Source organism: Somniosus microcephalus, chromosome 3, assembly GCF_052327205.1.
Source record: "Somniosus microcephalus isolate GS21.2 chromosome 3, FLI_Smic_1.0, whole genome shotgun sequence".
NCBI lineage: Eukaryota > Metazoa > Chordata > Chondrichthyes > Squaliformes > Somniosidae > Somniosus > Somniosus microcephalus.
In genome coordinates, this window is record NC_140989.1 from 188079168 (window position 1) to 188102447 (window position 23280).

Below are 23280 nucleotides of genomic sequence, written 5' to 3' on the forward strand. Positions count from 1 at the left end.
AGAGGGGAAAAAAAAGTAAAAGCTCAAAGAGAGTCGCCCTAGAGGTCAGCTCAGGGCTGCAAGTTGGTCACCTACCATTCCTTAACTGAAGGGAAACAGCTACCACACAGTTTGGGAAAGAGGGTAGCAGCTGAACTTTTGTTTATTTTTGTCAAAAATCAAAATATTTTCAATGCAATTTTTTCCCAACTAATAAAACTTTTGCTACTGATGCTTTTTTTCAAATTCTGTTCACTCCTTAGGTTTAAATCAACATTCAAAAATACTTGCCTTCATTTCTGCTCTAACAGCATTACAAGTGTTCCAAAGCTACAAATGAAACAATTACAAAAATTACATGATAAATGTTTGTCAAGGTAGGAAGCATTGGTGCGTATATGTGGCTCTAACATACAGTAAACAACGTATGCAATGGGTGGAGGGGTGGGCGGGGGTGAAGAGCATAGAATGATGGTCAATAAATCATACTATCACAAATTATACGGTCACTACAACAACTTGCATTTATAGAGTGCCATTCGCACAGTAAAACCTCCCACAGCATTTAAAACTACAAATGCATGGTTTGCTTCGACAGCAATTTTGAGCAGCAAATGCCATTAGTTTAGAAAACACAAATATGATTCCCTGCATCATAACTTAAAGTCCAATTTAGTATTGAGGCTGGCGAAAAGAAAACTTTCTGTAGAATCTGTGGATTCCTCACTTGTTTATTATAGCAATGAGCAATCCCAGAAATAGATGACACGAAGGCTATTTTTACAAGACTTTCTAAAAATACACACGTACAGCCACAGAGATACAGAGTGACAAAAGATGTAGCCAGCATTTAACATGGTAATGTCCTGGTTCAGTGGAGAACAATACGAAATTGGGGGTATTTTCCCATCTCTTGACGAGAAATTGCAGACAGGGTACTGTGGATATGTATTGGTACTCTAAGTTGCTAAATTGCTTCAGGTCTCAGCCTTGGCTCAGTGTCCTTTCCAACACCAAAATACCATTGCTCCCTTCCCTCCCCAGTTCATGCTGGCACACTCCTCCCTTCCTCTCCACCCACACCCCCGCTAATTTTCCCCTTAATGCCTCTCCCAGCCTTTACCCGATGCTGCTTCTCTGTTGGGGGTGGGGGGGCGGGGGTGCGGGGAGGAGAGGAGAATTAAAACAAAGGTATGAAATTCCCATCCAAAGTGTTCAGCAGAGTTCAATCCTCCAGAACAGGAGGAGCACCAGGTAGGAGACGGGAGCAATTAGTCAGGGAGTTGAGCCGGGCATTTTTTTCCAAACAGGGCAGAGAGCTGCACCTTTCATGGATTACAGACTAAAAACGCTGGGTATTATTTCCCGGTGGTCCAGATAATGTCTCGCAAATTTAATTCTGGTGGTTGCTGGGAGAAAAGAAAAAATTGCAAAATTTCCACTGCAGTGGCAACAGGGAAGTTACATATTTCCCACAGCAACTGGGCTTCTCTCAGTTTGGTAGTAATCTTCCATGCTTACTTAGGGTGGTCTAGTTAGACCTGTATACGAGGGAAAAACAAAAAGGCATACTTCAACCGAAAGTGATGAATAGCACTTAATGGCCTGGAATTTATTGGAGCGGGGCATCTCGCAGCGAGCACCGTGAATTGGATTTTTCACCTCACCCTTCAGATCGTATTATTTTTGCACCGCAAATTGCTGGAAATGCGAATTGATAATGGAGTGGCAATGTCAGCGGGATATCACGTCCAATAGTCTATCTCCTTAATTAATTAAATCTAAGGATAGAGAAACGCAGCAAATGAGGGAGAAGGATAATGGGTGAATTAGAGTCAAATTAAATAGAGAGAGAGAAATAATGAGCGGGAAAGAAAGACTGGATTGAGAGAGAGAGAGAGAGAGAGAGAGAGAGAAAAAAGACAAAGGAAAAGTTTTTTTAATGTAAGAAACCTCCAGGAACAATTTACGACCTGAAGGAATGAGACTCCACAGTTTCAATTGTTCCCTTCTTGTGCCGCCAAATTTGAGTGGCATTTCAGGACCATAAGTCACGTCATTAGAAAGATCCTTACAACATGAAATACCAGCCCTAAATGGCAGCAGCGAAATTCATTTGCATTTATGCGCAAAGCCAGCAATTGCTTGAAACTCACGGGGAGTGGTTGACGATAAGCTCCTGTTTCTGCGAAGCTAATGGCGGAGCTGCGCAAATCGTTCACCAATTTGTGGCGATTCGCAACTCATGGGGTATCTCTTCCTCACAACAAATTGCTGGGATTTTTACGCAATAATGGCAGGCGCCGTGAACTCGCCATTACCTTTCCAGCAATTGCTGGGCCATTATTTTAAATACTGTATGATGGTTATAACATCCTTGGCAATCAAACATTAAGGCAGAATTTAAAATCTCTATTTACCAGCCAAAAGGCATTCAAAATAACCTATAGACTAGAGAATGACAAAATGAAATAAGCACTAATTAGGCACATTCGGGTGTAGGCAAGAGCAGAGAAGGAGGGGTGAAAAACACTGATGCAATCGTATCTAAAGCTCCACAAATGACCCAGAGAGCAGACACTTGATACACTTTCTGAAAGTGTAAACACTGCACACAACACAAAAGGAGATTGTGAACCAACAACAACAGATCGGCGCCTTGATAAGTAGTTTTATTTTTTTTTTTTTTAAAACAAGCCTCTTTTTAAAATATAGACCAAAACTGACCAAATAAGTTGCTACACTTCCAAAATTAATTGTACGATAGTACATAGAAATAAATGTCCATGCGAAAAGGCGCTATAAAGAACAAGTACCTTAAGAGTGCATTTTTAGGTTATCAACCTAACCAAGCAGGTAATTAGCATCATTAGGCCAATTAATTGGGAATGACGCAACATCCTGCAACTAAAAATCAGCAAATCTCAGACTGCAACTTCAGAAATAAAACGCTGGAAGCAGCGAAATGCCAGTTTCTGAGCGATAACAAATCACTTACCCCTAAAAATCATCCTGATGTCACAGTAAACCTCATGACAGAACTCCAAAAATAAAGACAGAGGAGACGAGCCACCCTGGTGGAACTGTAAATAAGTGTGTTAATTCTCAGTGTCACAGAACAAGAGTGCATGTAGAATCAGGGCCTGCTCAGCAAACAGAGCAAACCACTGCACAGCAAGGGAGTGGGAAAGGAGGCGAGGAGAGAGAGAAAATCATACTTTGGAGCCATGGCTAAATGGGCAGGAGCACCTCCTGGAAAACAGTTCAGCAGGGTCGCACTAGTGAGGGCTTTTGCATCCATCTTCACAGCAGCAAAGCAAGGTGAAGGAAAGGAGAATGAAACTGCAAGAAAGAGGGAAACTTACTAAAAGATAGTAATATTTAAAAAAGTAGGAGCACTCAGCTACCACCCCAGCCTGTCGCCTTCTCAGAAAAAGCCTTCATCTTCCCATAGGGGATAAATTGAAGAAACCTCAAGGCCACAGTACTGTTCTCTTCGGGGGAATTTATTACTCCTTTAACAGGAACAAAAGAGGCACTGCCTCTCCATGTAACCCACGACTGATCGAAATCTAGTTCCAAAGAAGACAAAGATATATTTGAACCACAAGTCCACAATGACCCAAGTTCAAACCAAAGATAGCAAACTACTACAGATGCTGGAAATCCGAAATAACAACAGAAAATGCTGGAAAAACTCAGCAGGCCAGGCAACATCCGTGGAGAGAAAGTAGAGTCAACATTTCGGGTCAAGACCCTTTATCAAGACTATAAAGAGGCACAGGGAATGAAATAGATTAAGAGGCCGGGTTGGGAGAGAACAAAAGAGAAGTGAAGAGACACTAAGAGGTATACAAAACGAGAGGAGATGGTGATAGGACGAGGGGAGATAAAAGACAGCTCTAGATTAGGTGTGAAATGCGCTGGCAGAATGAGAGACAGCTGCCATGTGGGAGAGAGAAAAAAAAGGATGGGGGGGGGGGGGGGGGGGAGAAACCAAAACAAAGGTGTGGATAAAGAGTGGGAATGGAGCGTTGAATTAAAATGACAGGTGACCGGAAGCTCGGGGTCACCCTTACGGACTGAACGGAGGTGTTCCGCAAAGCGGTCACCCAATCTGTGTTTGGTCCCCCCAATGTAGAGGAGACCGCATCGTGAGCAGCGAATACAGTATACTAGACTGCAAGAAGTACAAGTAAATCGCTGTTTCAGCTGGAAGGGGTGTTTGGGGCCCTGGACAGTGGGAAGGTATAAGGGCAGGTGTTACATCTCCTGCGCTTGCACGGGAAGGTGCCAGGCGAAGGGTAAAGGGCGCTGGGGATGATAGAGGAGTGGACTAGGGTGTCTCGGAGGGAGCGGTCCCTACGGAATGCTGAAAGGGGAGGGGAGGGGAAGATGCGTTTGGTGGTGGGATCACTTGAGGTGGCGGAAATGGCAGGGGATGAGCCGTTGAATGTGGAGGCTGGTGGGGTGAAAGGTGAGGACAAGGGGAACACCCTATCATGGTTCCGGGAGGGAGGGGCAGGGTGAGGGCAGAAATGCAGGAGATAGAACAGACACGTTCGAGGGCCGTGTCAACCACGGTAGAGAGGAAACCTCGGTTGAGGAAAAAGGAAGACATGTCGGAAGCACTGGTGTGGAAGGTGGCATCGTCGGAGCAGATGCGGCGGAGACTGAGAAACTGGGAGAATGGAATAGAGTCCTTACAGGAAGCGGGGTGGGAGGAAGTGTAGTCCAGGTAGCTGTGAGAGTCAGTGGGCTTGTAATGAATATTGGTCAATAACCTATCCCCAGAGAAGGAGACAGAGAAGTCGAGGAAGGGAAGAGTCAGAGATGGACCATGTGAAGGTGAGGGAAGGGTGGAAATTGGAGGCAAAGTGAATGCAATTGTCTGCTTCAGGTCGAGAGATATTGATTAATGCACGGTATCCGAGCACACCCAGAGTTTCCAATACACACAGTATCCGAGACCATCTGCCAAATCTCTGCCCACTTACTTAGCCTGTCGATGTCCCCTTGCAGGTTTTTTATGTCCTCCTCACTCACTACTTTCCCTCCCATCTTAGTATCATCTGCAAACTTTGATATGTTACACTCGGTCCCCTCCTCCAAATTGTTAATATAGATTGTAAAGAGTTGGGGACCCAGCACTGACCCCTGCGGAACACCACTAGTTACTGATTGCCAGTCTGAGAATTAACCATTTATCCCAACTCTCTGCCTTCTGTTAGATAGCCAATCCTCTATCCATGCCAGAATATTACCCCCAATCCTGTGATTTTTTATCTTGAGCAATAATCTTGTGTGGCACCTTGTCAAATGCCTTTTGGAAGTCTAAATACACTACGTCCACTGGTTCCCCTTTATCCACCCTATATGTTACTTCCTCAAAGAACTCCAGCAAATTTGTCAAACATGACTTCCCCTTCATAAAACCATGCTGACTTTGTCCTATTAAATTATGATTATCCAAATGTCCTGTTACTGTCTCCTTAATAATGGACTCCAAAATTTTACCTACCACAGATGTTAGGCTAACCGGTCTATAGTTTCCAGCCTTCTGTCTACTGCCCTTTTTAAATAAGGGTGTTACATTAGCAGTTTTCCAGTCTGCCGGGACCTTTGCTGAGTCCAGGGAGTTTTGGAAAATTATTACCAATGCATCCACAATCCCTACCGCCACTTCCCTCAAGACCCTAGGATGTAAGCCATCAGGTCCAGGTGATTTATCCGCCTCGAGTCCCATTATTTTACCGAGTACCACTTCCTTAGTGATTTTGATCGTGTTTAGCTCCTCCCCCCCCCCCCTATAGCCCCCTGTTTGTCCAGTGTTGGGATATTCTTAGTGTCCTCTACTGTAAAGACTGATACAAAATATTCATATAGTGTTTTTGCCATCTCCATATTTCCCACCATTAATTTCCCAGTCTCATCCTCTAAGGGACCAACATTTACTTTAGCCACCCTTTTTCTTTTTATATAACTATAAAAACTCTTACTATCTGTTTTTATATTTTTTGCTAATTTACTTTCATAATCTATCTTCCCTTTCTTAATCAATCTTTTTGTTATTTTTTGCTGTCTTTTAAAGTTTTCCCAATCCTCTATCCTCCCACTAGATTTGGCTACCTTATATGCCCTTGTTTTTAGTCGAATACTTTCCTTAATTTCTTTACTTAGCCACGGATAGCTGTCTTTTCTTTTACACCCTTTTCTTCTCAGTGGAATATATATTTTTTGGAAGTTGTAAAATAACTCCTTAAATATACACCACTGATCATGTATCGTCTTACCCTTCAATCTATTTTCCCAATCCACTCTACTCAATTCCGCTCTCATACCTTCACAGTCTCCTTTATTCAAGCTTAGCACGCTTGTTTGAGATCCAACCTTCTCACCCTCTAATTGAATATGGAATTCAACCATGTTATGGTCACTCATTCCAAGGGGATCCTTTACTAGGACATTTTTAATTGATCCTGTCTCGTTACACAGGACCAGATCTAAGGTTGCTTGCCCCCTGGTCGGTGCAGTTACATACTGCTCAAGAAAGCCATCTCTAATACACTCAATGAACTCATCCTCAAGTCAGCCCTGCCCAATTTGATTTATCCAATTAATATGATAGTTAAAATCCCCCATAATTATAGATGTTCCCTTATTACAAGCCTCAACTATTTCCTGATTGATACTCCGTCCAACAGAGTTGCAACTGTTCGGAGGCCCATAGACTACGCCCACTAGTGTTTTTTCCCCCTTATTATTCCTTACCTCCACCCAAACTGTTTCATTATCCTGATCTTTTGACCCAATATCATTTCTCTGTATTAGTGATTCCTTCCTTTATTAACATAGCCAATCCACCTCCCCTTCCTTCCTGCCTGTCCTTCCTGATCGTTAAATAACCTGGTATGTTTAATTCCCAGGCATTGTCACCCTGCAGCCATGTTTCTGTAATGGCCACAAGATCATACCCATATGTAGTTATTTGTGCCATTAACTCGTCTATTTTGTTACGAATGCTACGTGCATTCAGATAGAGAACTTTCAAATATGTACACAGTATTACACACAGTATCCGAGCCCAGAGGTTCCATTACACACAGTATCCGAGCACACCGAGGTTCCATTACACACAGTATCCGAGCACACCGAGGTTCCATTACACACAGTATCCGAGCACACCCAGAGGTTCCATTACACACAGTATCCGAGCACACCGAGGTTCCATTACACAGTATCCGAGCACACCCAGAGGTTCCATTACACACAGTATCCGAGCACACCCAGAGGTTCCATTACACACAGTATCCGAGCACACCCAGAGGTTCCATTACACACAGTATCCGAGCACACCCAGAGGTTCCATTACACACAGTATCCGAGCACACCCAGAGGTTCCATTACACACAGTATCCGAGCACACCCAGAGGTTCCATTACACACAGTATCCGAGCACACCCAGAGGTTCCATTACACACAGTATCCGAGCACACCCTGAGGTTCCATTACACAGTATCCGAGCACACCCAGAGGTTCCATTACACACAGTATCCGAGCACACCCAGAGGTTCCATTACACACAGTATCCGAGCACACCCAGAGGTTCCATTACACACAGTATCCGAGCACACCCTGAGGTTCCATTACACAGTATCCGAGCACACCCAGAGGTTCCATTACACACAGTATCCGAGCACACCCAGAGGTTCCATTACACACAGTATCCGAGCACACCCAGAGGTTCCATTGCACACAGTATCCGAGCACACCCAGAGGTTCCATTACACACAGTATCCGAGCCCAGAGGTTCCATTACACACAGTATCCGAGCACACCCAGAGGTTTCGTTACACACAGTATCCGAGCACACCCAGAGGTTCCATTACACACAGTATCAGAGCCCAGAGGTTCCATTACATACAGTATCCGAGCACACCCAGAGGTTCCATTACACACAATATCCGAGCACACCCGGAGGTTTCATTACACACAGTATCCGAGCACACCCAGAGGTTCCATTACACACAGTATCCGAGCACACCCAGAGGTTCCATTACACAGTATCCGAGCACACCCAGAGGTTCCATTACACACAGTATCCGAGCACACCCAGAGGTTCCATTACACACAGTATCCGAGCACACCCTGAGGTTCCATTACACAGTATCCGAGCACACCCAGAGGTTCCATTACACACAGTATCCGAGCCCAGAGGTTCCATTACACACAGTATCCGAGCACACCCAGAGGTTTCATTACACACAGTATCCGAGCACACCCAGAGGTTCCATTACACACAGTATCAGAGCCCAGAGGTTCCATTACATACAGTATCCGAGCACACCCAGAGGTTCCATTACACACAATATCCGAGCACACCCGGAGGTTTCATTACACACAGTATCTGAGCACACCCAGAGGTTCCATTACACACAGTATCCGAGCCCAGAGGTTCCATTACACACAGTATCCGAGCACACCCAGAGGTTTCATTACACACAGTATCCGAGCACACCCAGAGGTTTCATTACACACAATATCCGAGCACACCCAGAGGTTTCATTACACACAGTATCTGAGCACACCCAGAGGTTCCATTACACACAGTATCCGAGCCCAGAGGTTCCATTACACACAGTATCCGAGCACACCCAGAGGTTTCATTACACACAGTATCCGAGCACACCCAGAGGTTCCATTACACACAGTATCAGAGCCCAGAGGTTCCATTACACACAGTATCCGAGCACACCCAGAGGTTTCATTACACACAGTATCCGAGCACACCCAGAGGTTCCATTACACACAGTATCCGAGCCCAGAGGTTCCATTGCACACAGTATCCGAGCACACCCGGAGGTTCCATTACACACAGTATCCGAGCCCAGAGGTTCCATTACACACAGTATCCGAGCACACCGAGGTTCCATTACACACAATATCCGAGCACACCCGGAGGTTCCATTACACACAGTATCCGAGCCCAGAGGTTCCATTACACACAGTATCCGAGCACACCCAGAGGTTCCATTACGCACAGTATCCGAGCACACCCGGAGGTTCCATTACGCACAGTATCCGAGCACACCCAGAGGTTCCATTACACACAGTATCCAAGCACACCCAGAGGTTCCATTACACACAGTATCCGAGCACACCCAGAGGTTCCATTACACACAGTATCCGAGCACACCCAGAGGTTCCATTACGCCCCAGTTTCCTTTTCGTGCATTGAGGAAAAACTGTTTATGGAAAAGACCCAACGTTGTTTTATGGCAGTTGAGTTGGAGTTGGAAGCGTCCATTAAGCCTTGTAGCCTTTAATTGTGGACTAGGCACAGAGGGAGTGTGAGCTGCGTAGTTGCGAGAAGCTAGGCTTATTTTAAGGGTCTGATGGAAGTAAGCCAAGGGTAAAGCTTGGTCTGAGAACCACCAGTTGATTTGCAGCAGGGGTTCGGGGAAGTGAGACTTGACAGAAATAGTGAAAAATAGAAAACAAAGAGGAAACAGCAGTTGCTTAATGCAGTGATGTCTTGAGGTGGGCAGCTGACCCCTAAAGTTTGGTTGAGGGGGATCTGTACTAATAAAATGCAGGGAGACCCTAACAGTACTCAATCCATTGTTACACGTCAAACACATCACTCTGAGCAAACTTTACCATAAATAAAACAAGTATCTACAATCAACAGAAACATCCACCATCGTTCTAGCATTCTAGATATCCTTTCTGGAATATGGTCGTGCTTTGACAGCCTATAAGCCTTTCAGTGACTTGGGGAGATGTGTATTTCGGTGTCACAGCAATATCATCTTCATTTTCCTACAGCCAAAATAAAAACGGCACTTCTGGAAAATGTGTTTGGGGAGGGAGAAAAGTCAAGCATCATCGTTGTCCCAATGGCAGCATGGGCAAGCGAGTCAATGGCGCATTCCGTGTAACATCATTGCATTCTGTGCCTGTATAAAAAGAAACCTCTGTCGAAGAATGCTTTGAGTAGATGATTAGGTCAGTTCTACAGAGTCAGAACACGCCCGAGCTGGCTGTCCTGTGATATCGGGCCTGGTTTGATGGAATGGTGTGTTTGGTGGCACATGCCGTTATTTGCACTTTTCAGCTCCCCACTCATATCGATCGATATTTGCACCATAACTTGCTGGAACGTCGATCCCATCTAGAGCGTGGTGAGGGACCTCGTGGACAGCGCGGCCAATGGCTTACCTTAGCCCTCAGACCAACCACATGGCACTGAAATGGCTGAGAACAACTACTTGCACTTGTGTAGCTCCTTTAACATAATAAACCGTCCCAAGGTGCTTCACAGGAGCGATCATCAAACTAAATTTGACACAAAGCTACCTAAAGAGCTATTAGGACAGGTGACCAAAAGCTTGGTCAAAGAGGTAGGTGTTAAGAAGCGTCTTAAAGGAGGAGAAGTAGAGATGCGGAGAGGTTTAGAACTGCATCTGCTGAAATCAATGCAAATTAATAAAAGACTGTTAAAAAGTAACCTCTAGTGTCTGCACATCCGCATCGTGAGCACTTCACTGAATTCTGTGTTTACATGCACAATCCTCAGTATCTATCTCAAACAATTAGCACATTAAGTAATAATCCTTCCCATTGATAGAAGTGAGCAGCACGCGAATCCCATCGATAGCGCTCTGCACCCTGGAGAAGCCAGCAATCTAGTGGAAATTGATAGACCTGGTGCACAGAGAGCACATTGTATTTAGTGAAGTCAAATGCTCTGCGGAAGATGGCATTTCTCACCTGTTGAATGCAGGTCCTCACTGCTCCTGAGCTGATGTTAAGAGGTCTCCAGTGCCCGACTGGAAGGAGATGCGGCTGTAGAAATTGAGAGCGTTGTCACCTTCATTACCACTAACAAGGTCCTGCGAGAAGCGGACTGACTTTAGGTCTTCATGGAGCATCTCGCAGAGATGGTCAATTGCTTCCTTGCTAAAGTCCAGTCCGTGCATGCACAGCTCCTCCGGCCAGTGCCTCAAATGACATTCATTCCCTGTACACTGCGTGAGGGGTCGTGGAGAGATTGGTTCGGTCTCCAGCCAAGGTGCCTCAAGCGATGCTTTTGCTCTCTCTGCTGCTCCTCCAGATCATCCATAATGAATCAGGCCATTACAATGCAGTCACCTTCGTAACATGTAGAAATAGGTGGAGGCCCGAACTAGAACTGCCTTTGGACACTAACAGCGCTCTGGATAGCAAAGCTGGCCACAATAAACAGCCAAAAAAGAGATATTTAGGAAAAAATACACTTCGAACAATTTCCAGACACACTAGGATGAGGCTCTAGAGCTTTAATGGTCCCTTTGTTGGTCTCTCAGGCTGAGAGTCACGAGTTGGCCATAAATCATGTCATTACCGGGTCACCCACGCCATTATTTTTCAGTCTAACTGGTGTAAGTCCAGCAAATTGATGATCGCCACTGACTACAATGGAGGGCAAAGGTGCCAGCAAACTATGGCATAAGGGGTAACTCACTTACTTCATTATTTCCTGGAACTATTACCGGAAACTCTCGATTTACCGGCACCTAAATAACCAGAAATCTCTGTTAACCGGCAAAATTCAGGAGTAGGTTCAGGTAAGTTTTACTTCATATTAGTGGCAGTTCCTGGATCTGTGGCTGTGTAACTGGGCCTCCTGCACTTGTTACTAAGCAACAGGGACGCTTGGTCTGTGGCCAGAGTTCCTGCACATGTTGCTAAGCAACAGGGAAGCCTGGATTTGTTGCTGTGTATGGAGCTCTCGTACCTATTCACTATACCTCTCTGTAATCCAGACTTTTTGATAAACCGGCACCACACCGGTCCCGGATAATAAAGAGTTTCCTGTACGTATTAACAATGGCACACGCCGTTAATATATTACTACGGCGCAAGTTTGCTGAAAATTCAGGTCCATCATGTCGTCTAAAAGAGACAGCGCACTGCACTAGTACTTGCTCCACAATATACAAACTGAACCCCACAAATTCCTTTTAGTTATCATTCAGTAATCAGAAGCGTTGCCCCAACAAGGCACTTTTATATACGTAAAAGCTTATTTTTCACTTATACAGCAATAAAAAGCACAAACTCTCAGCCAAAGAGGTTGAGCAGACACTTCCTGCTCTGCCAATTGTTTCAGCTCAGTTACGCAGTGCTGGGGTAGCACCTCTTCCCATGTATGGTGCTTTTGTTAAACATGTCCTCCAGCAGCTATCTGTTTAAACATTATTCATTAATTTAAACTTTAATAGTACTACTTCACGGTAAATAGTCGCCTATCAATGCCACCAAAGCAGGGGTTGCGGAAGGAGTCAGTAGAGATGAATATATCACCTGCGCTCAAATCACATCACTATTCTCCTTCTGAGCAAGAAAATTTGTGTTTTACTTCTTGCAGCTAGAAAAGTGACAACCAGAGACACAACCCCCGAGGCTCTCCCATCCCCCAAAAGTAGAACTGGCAAAAAAAAACTGGAAAAGCAGCTTGCAAAAGATGATGCGTTGTAATGCTGCTGCGCGTAAATTAGATACGACAGCGCAACTCAAAAACTTGCAGTACTGACATACGTGCTGGAATCTGCAGACCAGGTTTTGTCAACACAGCTGACTGAAAAAGAAAATTATAAAGGCTCAAGAGAAGTTAAGCTAAACCACCAGTGACAATTTTTGATTTGAAGGGCTGGCTTAGTATATGCTTTACGGACTCGGGTTTGAATTCAGACCAGCCTGATGGCTGTATGGTTTCTTTAAATTGAAGTGAAATGAGTTTGGGCAATTTGGCAACATGCAGCAAAGATTACTCGTCCAATATTCAAAACATTTTATTGATGCAGGGTAGAGGGATCTTAACTATCCACCTGGGCTGTGCTCTATCCCATCTGGGAGTGCCTGGTGCAGAAGGTGGATGATACCACTGGAAGAGTGTTCCACCCCCAACTCAGCACAAAACACCCAAAAAGTGTCTGATTTTTTTTTTTTATGTGCTTGTAGGACATTATTGAATAGAAGCTCTCTCTCGATTCCAAATAATCCAGGCAGTGCAGGAATCCTCCGGGAGTGTGGCACTCTCAGGCACCGAATACTAGTGAGGATGACGACACCGCAAAGGAGTGCAGTCCTGAGCCTGGCACCACGAGGCAAAGGACTACACTGGGGGAGGGGGAGGGGGAGATGACCGGGCGGGCCGGGCCGGGGGTTAGTTAACTAGTGCTGTCGGGGAGGGTTTAAAGTAATTGGGCAGGGAGTTAGGCACCAAGATGTAGTATTAAAAAGTAGAAACAAGGTGCACAGAGGACTGGGAGAGACAGTTAGAGTTAGAAATAATACAGAATTAGGTGGGTACATAGAAAGTACAAAGAGTGCATGTGTGTAAATGCACAAAGTGTGGTTAATAAGGTTGTTGAGTTGCAGGCACAAATAGCCACATGGGAATATGATGTAGTGGAAATAACTGAGACCTGGCTCAAAAAAGGGCAGGATTGGATGCTTTATATTTCTGGGTACAAGGTGTTCAGGAAAGATAGGGAAGGGGAAAAAAGGGGGAGGGCATAGCAGTTTTGATTAGGGAAAATATTACAGTGCTAGAAAGTGAGAATGTCCTTGAGGGGACAAAGACAGAATCTATTTGGTTGGAGATAACAATGGAGGAGCTATTACACTACTTGGTGTATCTTATAGACCACCAAAACATGGGAAGGAGACAGTGGAGCAGATTTGCAGGGAAATTACTGAGAGGTGCATGAACTAGAGTAGTGATAATGGGAGAGTTTAACTACCCCAATGTTGAATGGGGCAGTGATTGTGTTAAGGGTAGAGAAGGGGAGGGAGAGGGATTTCTGAAGTGTGATCAGGAGATCTTTCTTGATCATATATTTCCTGCCCAACGAGGAAGGAGGCACTGCTGGATCTCGTCCTGCAGAATGAGGTGGGTCAAGTGGAGATCGTCACAGTCGGGGAGCATCTCAGTAATAGTGATCATAGTATTAAGGTTTAGATTAGTTATGGAGAAGGACAAGGAGCAAGCTAGAATAAAAATACTTAACTGGAGGAGGGCTAATTTCAGCAAATTGAGGAAGGATCTGGCCCGGGTAAATTGGAGTCGAAGACTGGCAGGCAGAAATGTAATGGAGCAATGGACAGCCTTTAAAGGGGAGATGGTTCGGGTACAGTCTAGATACATTCTCACAAGGGAGAAAGGGAGGGCAACCAAAGTCAGAGCTCCCTAGATGACAGAGAGAGTAGAATGAAGCAGAAAAAGGGGGCATATGACAGATGTCAGCTTGATAATACGAGAGAGAATCAGGCTGAATATAGAAGTACAGAGGAGAAGTGAAAAAGGAAATACAGTAAGAGGGGCAAAGAGACAGTACGAGAATAGATTGGTGGCTAACAAAGAGGAATCCAAAGGTCTTCTATAGGCATATTAACAGTAAAAGGATGTCCAGAGGAGCAGTGGGGCCGATTAAGGACCAAAATGGAGATTTATTGGTGGTGGCAGAAGGCATGGCTGAGGTACTGAATGAGCACTTTGCATTGATGTTTACCAAGGAGGAGGACTTTGCCAAATGAGGTGGGTCTCAGGATATTGAATGAAATAAAAATATATAAAAAGGAGGTACTAGAAAGGCTGGCAGGACTTAAAGTGGATAAGTCACCCGGTCCGGATGCAATGCATCCTAGGTTGCTGAGCAAAGTAAGGGTAGAAAGTGTGGAGGTGCTGGCCACAATCTTCCAATCCTCCTTAGATACAGGGGTGGTGCCAGAGGACTGGAGGATGGCAAATGTTGCACCCTTGTTTAAACAGGAGAAGGATAAACCTGGCAATTACAGGCCAGTCAGTTTATCTTCGGTGGTGGGGAAGCTTTCAGAAACAATAATCCGGGAGAAAATTAACAGCCACTTGGACAAGCATTGTTAAGGGAAAATCATGTAACTTGATTGAGTTTTTTGATGAGGTAACAGAGAGGGTGGATGAGGGCAATGCGGTTAATATTTATATGGACTTTCAAAAGGCAATCGCTAAAGTACCACATACTAGGCTTGTTAGCAAAATTAAAGCCCATGGGATAAAACGGGCAGTAGCAGCATGGACACAAAATTGGCTAAGGGACAGAAAACAGAGTTGTGGTGAATGGCTGTTTTTCGGACTGGAGGGAGGCAGCGTTCCCTTTAAACTGCATGGCCCGCAGTGCTCTGGAGGTCCCACACAGCTGGTGAGCCGGCTTTTAAATTGAAATAACCACGTACGCGCCCATTGAAGTGGCCGCGCGGCCCAAAAAAAATTACAGGGAACAATGGAAGGTGTACAGCGGAGTTCCCCAAGGCTCAGTACTAGGGCCACTGCTGTTTTTGATATACATTAATGACTTGGACTTGGGGATACAGGGCACAACTTCAAAATTAGCAGCTAACACGAAATTTGGAAGTGTAGTAAACACTGAGGAGGATAGTAATAGACTTCAAGAGGACAGACAACTGGTGGAATGGGCAGACACATGGCAGGTGAAATTCAATGCAGAGAAGTGTGAGGTGTTATTTTTTGGTAGGAAGAATGAGGAGAGACCATACACACTAAATGGTACAATTTTGAAGTGGGTACAAGAAAGAGAGAGACCTGGGGGTGTTTGTGCAAAATCTTTGAAGGTGGCAGGGCAGGTTAACAAAGCAGTTAATGAAGCATATGGGATCCTGGGCTTTAAAAAAAGAGGCAGAGTACAGAAGCCAGGAGGTTATGTTAAAACTATATAAAACTCTAGTTCGTCCCCAGCTGGAGTATCTGGGCACCACACTTCAGGAAGGATGTGAAGGCTGTGGAGAGGGTACAGAAGAGATTTACTAGAATGGTTCCCTGGGCGAGGGATTACAGCTGCGTGGATAGACTAGAAAAGCTGGGGTTGGCTCCTTAGAGCAGAGAAGGCTAAGAGGGGATGTGATGCAGGCGTTTAAAATCATGAAGGTTTAGATAAAGTAAATAAAGAGAAACTGTTTCCAATGGCTGAAGGGTCGATAACAAGAGGGCACAGATTTAAGGTGATTGGCAAAAGAACCAGAGGCGACATGAGGAAAAACATTTTTTTGCAATAAGTGGTAAGGATTTGGAATGCACTGCCTGATAGGGTGGTGGATACAGACTCAATAGTAGCCTTTAAAAGGGAATTGGATAAATACTTGGAGAAAAAATTGCAAGGATATGGGGAAAGAGCCGGGGAGCGGGTCTAACTGGATTGCTCTTCGAAAGAGCTGTCGTGGACTCAATGGGCCAAATGGCCTCTTTCTGTGCTGTACTATTCTACAATGCTAATAAAAAAGTTTTGAAAAAGCAGAGCGTGCAAAGACAAACAGACTAATCAAAAACTCAAATGATGCTGGAAACACGGTGAAGTAAAAACTGCTCTCGTCTCTGCACAGAAGAGAAACTTCCCTGGTTCTGGGTTAGAAACATCTGACAGCGTGATATCAAACACGAAGAACTAAGGGTGATACATTTTTCCCTCTCATCTCGAAATACCGTCTTAAGACCTAATCGCTTAACTATCAGGGATTCAAGCTATTTTTCTTCGAGATTCCTGCAGTGGGAACATTAACACAATACTCAAACCATCCTGAATGCTTACCTTTTTATTACCTCCCCATTAGAAACAATGGCCCTGCATTTGCGATCAGTACGCCATCATAGCGCCTTCGAAATTGACCGCATGTTCAGGATTTCCGCATGTGCTAAATCCCGAACTTGCGATCTGTCAAGTTCCGAATAGACAGATGATCTGCAGCGATTTTCAAGTCCTCATTCAAATGATGTGCTGGTGAAAAGCTGCCCACCAACTGCCCATTAATTACCCTGAAGTTTTTTACGGCTGGTTTAAACAGGCGCAGGAGCCTGTTGCATGCCGTATGGTTGGGGGGGGGGGGGAAAGAGAGAGAGAGGAGAAAATTGTACTAATTTTGAGCTAGGTTTATGCTACAGCCATAAAAAAGCATCCTAATCGAGTATTATGGTTCCTATCCAGAGGCCAGAAACATTTAACTATCTGCTAAAGTGCACTAAAGTATTAATTACTTTAATATCTATGCATTTAGGTTAAACTGTGCAAATCAAAATAACTTCAATTACTTGTGTTAGGTAAAACTGCAGACTTGTTCATCTTACCAGTCCTTTTTATTTAAAATGAGTTGTTTTTTGTAATAGTCAGCAATTAATGAAACGCATATAATTTGCATTTACAAATCATATTCACTTCTTTTGTGAGTCACAATGAAGTGAGTCATTAAATGAAAATATGAATGTTTAATATGCAGAAAGTCATGCATACCATATCACAAACTAAGGAAAGGGTCTTCAATAATCAATTAGAGACAGCGGGGGCAATTTGCTGGACTTTCTCTAAAGCTTAATACTATCCCATCGGAGGTTTCTATGTTTGCTGATTGGCTAAGAGTCAGGAATTGAAAGGAGCACCGCCCCACATGATCCCAGGTATGCTTACGCACAATGGTGTGTCCCGGGGATCCATGGGCTACTAAGCTGCGCTCAACTCCACATTGTTTCAAAGCAACTTCTCGAAGGGGGGGGCTCGCAGAAGGTAAGTGCGGCTTCCATTCAGAGGTTGGCAGCACACTCCTTAGCTACACCGCCGACCGCAAATTCAGGGCCACTGTTTCAAATATCTTTCCCAGTGGATCACTGGTTAAGGCACTAAGTAGCTGAGTCAGAAAGACCAGTTTCAATCGCCAATCTATGCTGAACTTTCTGAAATCAGAGTTACTACAACTGGCCTCAGCACTCAACAACAATTTGCATTAATGCAGCGTCCCAAGGCGCTTCACAGAAGCGTCAGCAGACAGAATTTGGCACCGAGCCACACAAGGAGATATTAGGACAGGTGACCAAAAGCTTGGTCAAAGAGGTAGGTTTTAAGGAGCATCTTAAAAGGAGGCGAGGTGGAGAGGTTTAGGGAAGGATTTCCAGAGCGTAGGGCCTAGGCAGTTGACTCTCTCAGGTTAAGGAGGGGAAAATCTACCAGGGTTGCCTATCCAGTGATCTCTGTTTGGATATCTGGTGAGGACGAAATCAACGTCTGTTAGGATGTTCCCCGCAATTAAATAGCTGGCTAACAATCATCAAGGCTCACACAGATACTGATGAGCACCCAACACCCACTGGGAGCAAGGGAGTTCTCCCAGTTGTCATGGCTAACATTTATCCCTCAACCATCACTAAACCAGATTATCTAGTCATTATCATATTGCTGTCTGTGGGGCTGTGTGTGTGCAAATTGGCTGCCGCGCTTCCTACATTTCAACCGTGATTACATTTCTAAAGTACTTCACTGACTGTAAAGCACTTTGGAACACCCGGAGGTTGTGAAAGGCGCTATAGAAATCTACCCGAGCCACATGCTAATTGGCATATGGATAGGCAGATCAGGAAGGTGAATGGGTGGCTGAAAGAGTGGTGTGGGAAGGAGGTGTTCCATCTTATGGGACACTAGCTCCAGTACTGGGACGGGCTCCACCTGAACTGGAGTGGGACTAGTGTCCTAGTGGAAATGATAAATATGGTTGCAGTTAGCACTTTCAACTAGTAAGACAGGGAGGTTGGGGGGGGGGGGGGTGTGGGGGGCAGGTGGTAAGAGGATCTGGTGAAAATAACCCAAGTTTGAAGATAAAAGAAATGAGAGATGAGAGTAAAGGTGACGGACAAGGGCAACATAAAGCGTCATGGAACAAACACAATTATAGAACAGAAGTATAAAAGGACTGTTAAAAATAAAGTTAAAGGAACAACTATTAAAGAAAAATTAAACTGCCTGTACAGCAATGTACACAACATCCAAAAATAAAACGGCATCCAAATAAAATGGGGGAACTGGAGGCAATAATCCATAGCAAGGAACCAGATGGAGTAGGAATAACTGAAACATGGCTACATAAAGAACAGGACTGGCAACTAAATATTGCAGGTTATAACAATCAGAAAGGATAGGGGAGGGAGAAGGGGGTGGGGTGGGGTAACTACTAATTAGAGATAACATGATGGCAGTAGAAAAAAGGGACATAGCTAACAGAATGATAGAAACAAAATCCACATGGATTGAAATATAAAAAGGTAAGGGATCGATCACGCTAATAGGGATATACTACAGACCGCCTAATAGTGGAAAGGAGGTGGAGAAAGAAATATGCAAACAAATATATGAAATGAATGAAGGACATGGAATAATCATGGGAGATTTTAACTACCCCAAATAAACTGGCAAGAGTAGGTAGCGAAAAGGGTCCAGGAAATGGAGTTTTTAAACAGTGTGTGCAGGACCCCATTCTTACCCAGTATGTAAAAAGCCCAATAAGAAAGGCAGCACTGCTGGATCTAGTAATTGGAAATGAACCAGAACAGTTAAGGGAGTATATGGGAACATCTAGGCAATGGCAATCACAACATAATAAAGGTTTAAGATAAAAATTGAGGAGGACATAAGACAGGCAAAGACCAAAGCAATAAATTGGAAAAAGCTAATTTTGAGGGGATGAGAATGGAAAGAGAAAATAAACAAGGAAAAAAATTAATGACAAACAAAGAAATAGAACAGCAGTGGGAAACAAAGCAGCAGGAAGACATTAATAAACTTGAAGAATGGGCGTGTAATTGGCAAATGAGCGTCAATATAGAGAAGTGTTAGGTGGTGGATCTTGGTAGGAAGAATAGGGAGGCCACATACTCCTTGGAAAATAAATGTCTAAATGGGGTAGAGGAACAGAGGGATCTGGGGGTACAGGCACGCAAATCAGTAGAAGTAGCAACACAGGTTAATAAGGCCACAAAAAATGTAGCCGAAGCACTGGGGTCCATTTCTAGAGGGATAGAATTGAAAAACAGAGAAGTTCTGTTAAACTTGGTTCGAACCTTGGTTAGACCACACTTGGAGTACCGTGAACAGTTCTGGTCTTCACGTTATAAAAAGGAAATAGAGGCACTGGAGAAGGTGCAAAAATGATTTACTACAATGATCAGAACTGAGATATAGCTATCATGAAAGATTGAACATAAAGAGAAGAGAGAAAACTGTGGGGTGATCCAATAGAGGTCTTCAAGATAATGAAAGGGTTTTAAGGGTAGACGTAGAGATGTTTCCACTTGCAGGCGAGACCATAACTATGGGCCATAAATATAAAGAGAGTCACTAATAAATCCAATAGGGAATTCAGGAGAAACTTCTTTAACTAGAGAGTGGTTAGAATGTGGAACTCGCTACCACAAGGAGTAGCTGAGGTGAAAAGCATAGATGTATTCAAGGGGAAGCTAGATAAGCACCTGGGAAAGGAATAGAAGGATATCTCGATGGGGTTAGAAGATGATGGGTGGGAAGAGGCTCGTGGAAAGCACAAACACTGCCATGGGCCCATTGGGCCGAATAGAAACATAGAAGATAGGAGCAGGAGTAGGCCATTCGGCCCCTCGAGCCTGCTCCGCCATGCAATGAGATCATGGCTGATCATCCAAATTCAGTACCCTGTCCCTGCTTTCTCCCCATACCCCTTGATCCCTTTAGCCTTAAGAAATATATCTAACTCCTTCTTGAATATATTTAATGAATTGGCCTCAACTGCCTTCTGTGGTAGAGAATTCCACAGGTTCACCACTCTCTGGGTGAAGAAATTCCTCCTCATCTCAGTCCTAAATGGCTTACCCCTTATCCTTAGACTGTGACCCCTGGTTCTGGACTCCCCGCCATCGGGAACATCCTTCCTGCATCTAGTCTGTCTAGTCCTGTTAGAATTTTATAAGTTTCAATGAGATCCCCTCTCATTCTTCTAAACTCCAGTGAGTATAAGTCCAATCGACCCAATCTCTCCTCATAAGTCATTCCTGCCATCCCAGGTATCAGTCTGGTGAATCTTCGCTGCACTCCCTCCATGGCAAGAACATCCTTCCTCAGATAAGGCGACCAAAACTGCACACAATACTCAAGGTGTGGTCTTACCAAGGCCCTGTACAACTGCAGCAAGACATCCTTGCTCCTGTACTCGAATCCTCTCGCTGCGAAGGCCTTCTTAACCGCCTGCTGCACCTGCATGTTTACCTTCAGTGACTGGTGCACAAGGACACCCAGGTCTCGTTGCACTTCCCCTTTTCCCAATCTATTGCCGTTCAGATAATAATCTGCCTTCCTGTTTTTGCCACCAAAGTGGATAACCTCGCATTTATCCACATTATACTGCATCTGCCCAAATCATACTGGAGTTTCTCTGCATCCTCCTCACAGCACACATGCCCACCCAGCTTTGTGTTGTCTGCAAACTTGGAGATATTACATCTAGTTCCCTCGTCTAGATCATTAATATATATTGTGAATAACTGGGGTCCTAGCACCAATCCCTGCGGTACCCCACTGGTCACTGCCTGCCACTCGGAAAAAGACCGTTTATTCCAACTCTTTGCTTCCTGTCTGCCAACCAGTTCTCTATCCAAGTCAGTACCTTACCCCCAATCCCATGTGCTTTAACTTTGCACGCTAATCTCTTATGTGGGACCTTATCGAAAGCCTTCTGAAAGTCCAAATGCACCACATCCACTGGTTCTCCCATATCTATTCTACCAGTTACATCCTCAAAAAATTCTAGTAGATTAGTCAAGCATGATTTACCTTTTGTAAATCCATGTTGACTTTGTCCGTTCCTGTCACTGTTTTCCAAGTGCACTGCTATTACATCTTTTATAATGGACTCTAGCATTTTCCCCACTACCGATGTCAGGCTTACCGGTCTATAATTCCCCGTTTTCTCTCTACCACCTTTTTTAAATACAGGTAGACTATCCTTTATCCGAACACCTCTAAAAACCGAAAGTTTTTTCGTTCAGCGTAAGTCGTGCGCACATGACCAGAGTGGCGCACGACTTACGCTGAGCAGGGCAGAGGGTCACAAAGTTCCCTCCTGGGTAGGAGATTGCAGGCCGAGCCGGGCAGTGTGAAGGAGGTACCGAGAGAGTTAACCCAACAATACAGCGGCCCGTCCGATAGCTGCAGCAGCCCGTCCAATATTCTTTTCGCCCCCCGACCCGACCCGAACTGCGGCCCGTCCGATATTCTTTTCTCCCCCCCCCGACCCGACCGATATTCTTTTCTCCCGGCCGCCGACCCGAACCGCGGCACGTCCGATATTCTTTTCTCTCCCCCCCACCCCGACCCGAACCGAACCGCGGCCCGTCCGATATTCTTTCCCCCCCCGACCTGAACCGCAACCCGTCCAATATTCTTTTCTCCCCCCACACCCGACCTGATTTGCAGGCCAGCTTAGTCGGAGTCAGCCGATATCCGGCTTTCCAGAGAAGCAGGAAGGGGAATGAGACACGGAACAGTTGCAAGAGGTAGCCTGAACTTTTAAAATTTATATTAAATACAAATTTCCCAGTCTTCTAATACCTTCTGAAATCCGAAAACCGAAACTCAGCTGGTCCCAAGGCTTTCGGATAAGGGATAGTGTACCTGTAGTGGGGTTACATTAGCTACCCTCCAATCCATGGGAACTGTTCCAGAGCCTATAGAATTTTGGAAGATGACCAGCAATGCATCTACTATTTCTAGGGCCACTTCCTTAAGTACCCTAGGGTGTAGATTATCAGGCCCTGGGGATTTATCGACCTTCAATCCCGTCAATTTCCCTAACACCATTTCCCTACAAATACTGATTTCTTTCGGTTCCACCCTTTCATCAGACCCTATGTTCCCCGACATCTCTGGAAGGTTATTTGTGTCCTCCTTTGTGAAGACAGAACCAAAGTATGTATTTAATTGGTCTGCCAATTCTTTGTTCCCCATTATAAATTCCCCTGATTCTGACTGCAAGGGACCTATGCTTGACTTCACCAATCTTTTTCTCTTCACATATCTATAGAAGCTTTTACAGTCAGTTTTTATGTTCCCTGCAAGCTTACTCTCATACTTCATTTTCCCCCTCTTAATTAATCCCTTTGTTGAATCCTAAACTGCTCCCAATCCTCAGGTTTGCTGCTTTTTCTGGCCAATTTATATGTCCTCTCCTTGGATCTTGTGCTATCCCAATTTCTCTTGTTAGTCACCTTTTTTGTTTTATTTTTATGCCAAACAGGGATGAACAAATTCTGTAGTTCATCCATGCGAATGGCTCGTTTCTGTGCTGTAAATACTTTGTAACATTTAAAACCGTGATCAAGAGTGTCCAGGAGAAATATATCCCACTAAAAAGAACAACCTCGCCAGTAATGACACTCCATGGAAGAATAAATAAATAAGGGCAAAATTGAAACTAAAG

At 44.6% G+C, this 23280-nt stretch overlaps 1 protein-coding gene across 4 annotated transcripts in view; it reads right to left on the minus strand.

Moving 5' to 3' along the window:
* Positions 1–23280, minus strand: part of LOC147121635 (sentrin-specific protease 6-like) — a 153406-nt gene that overhangs the window by 124480 nt on the left and 5646 nt on the right. The window lies entirely within an intron of this gene.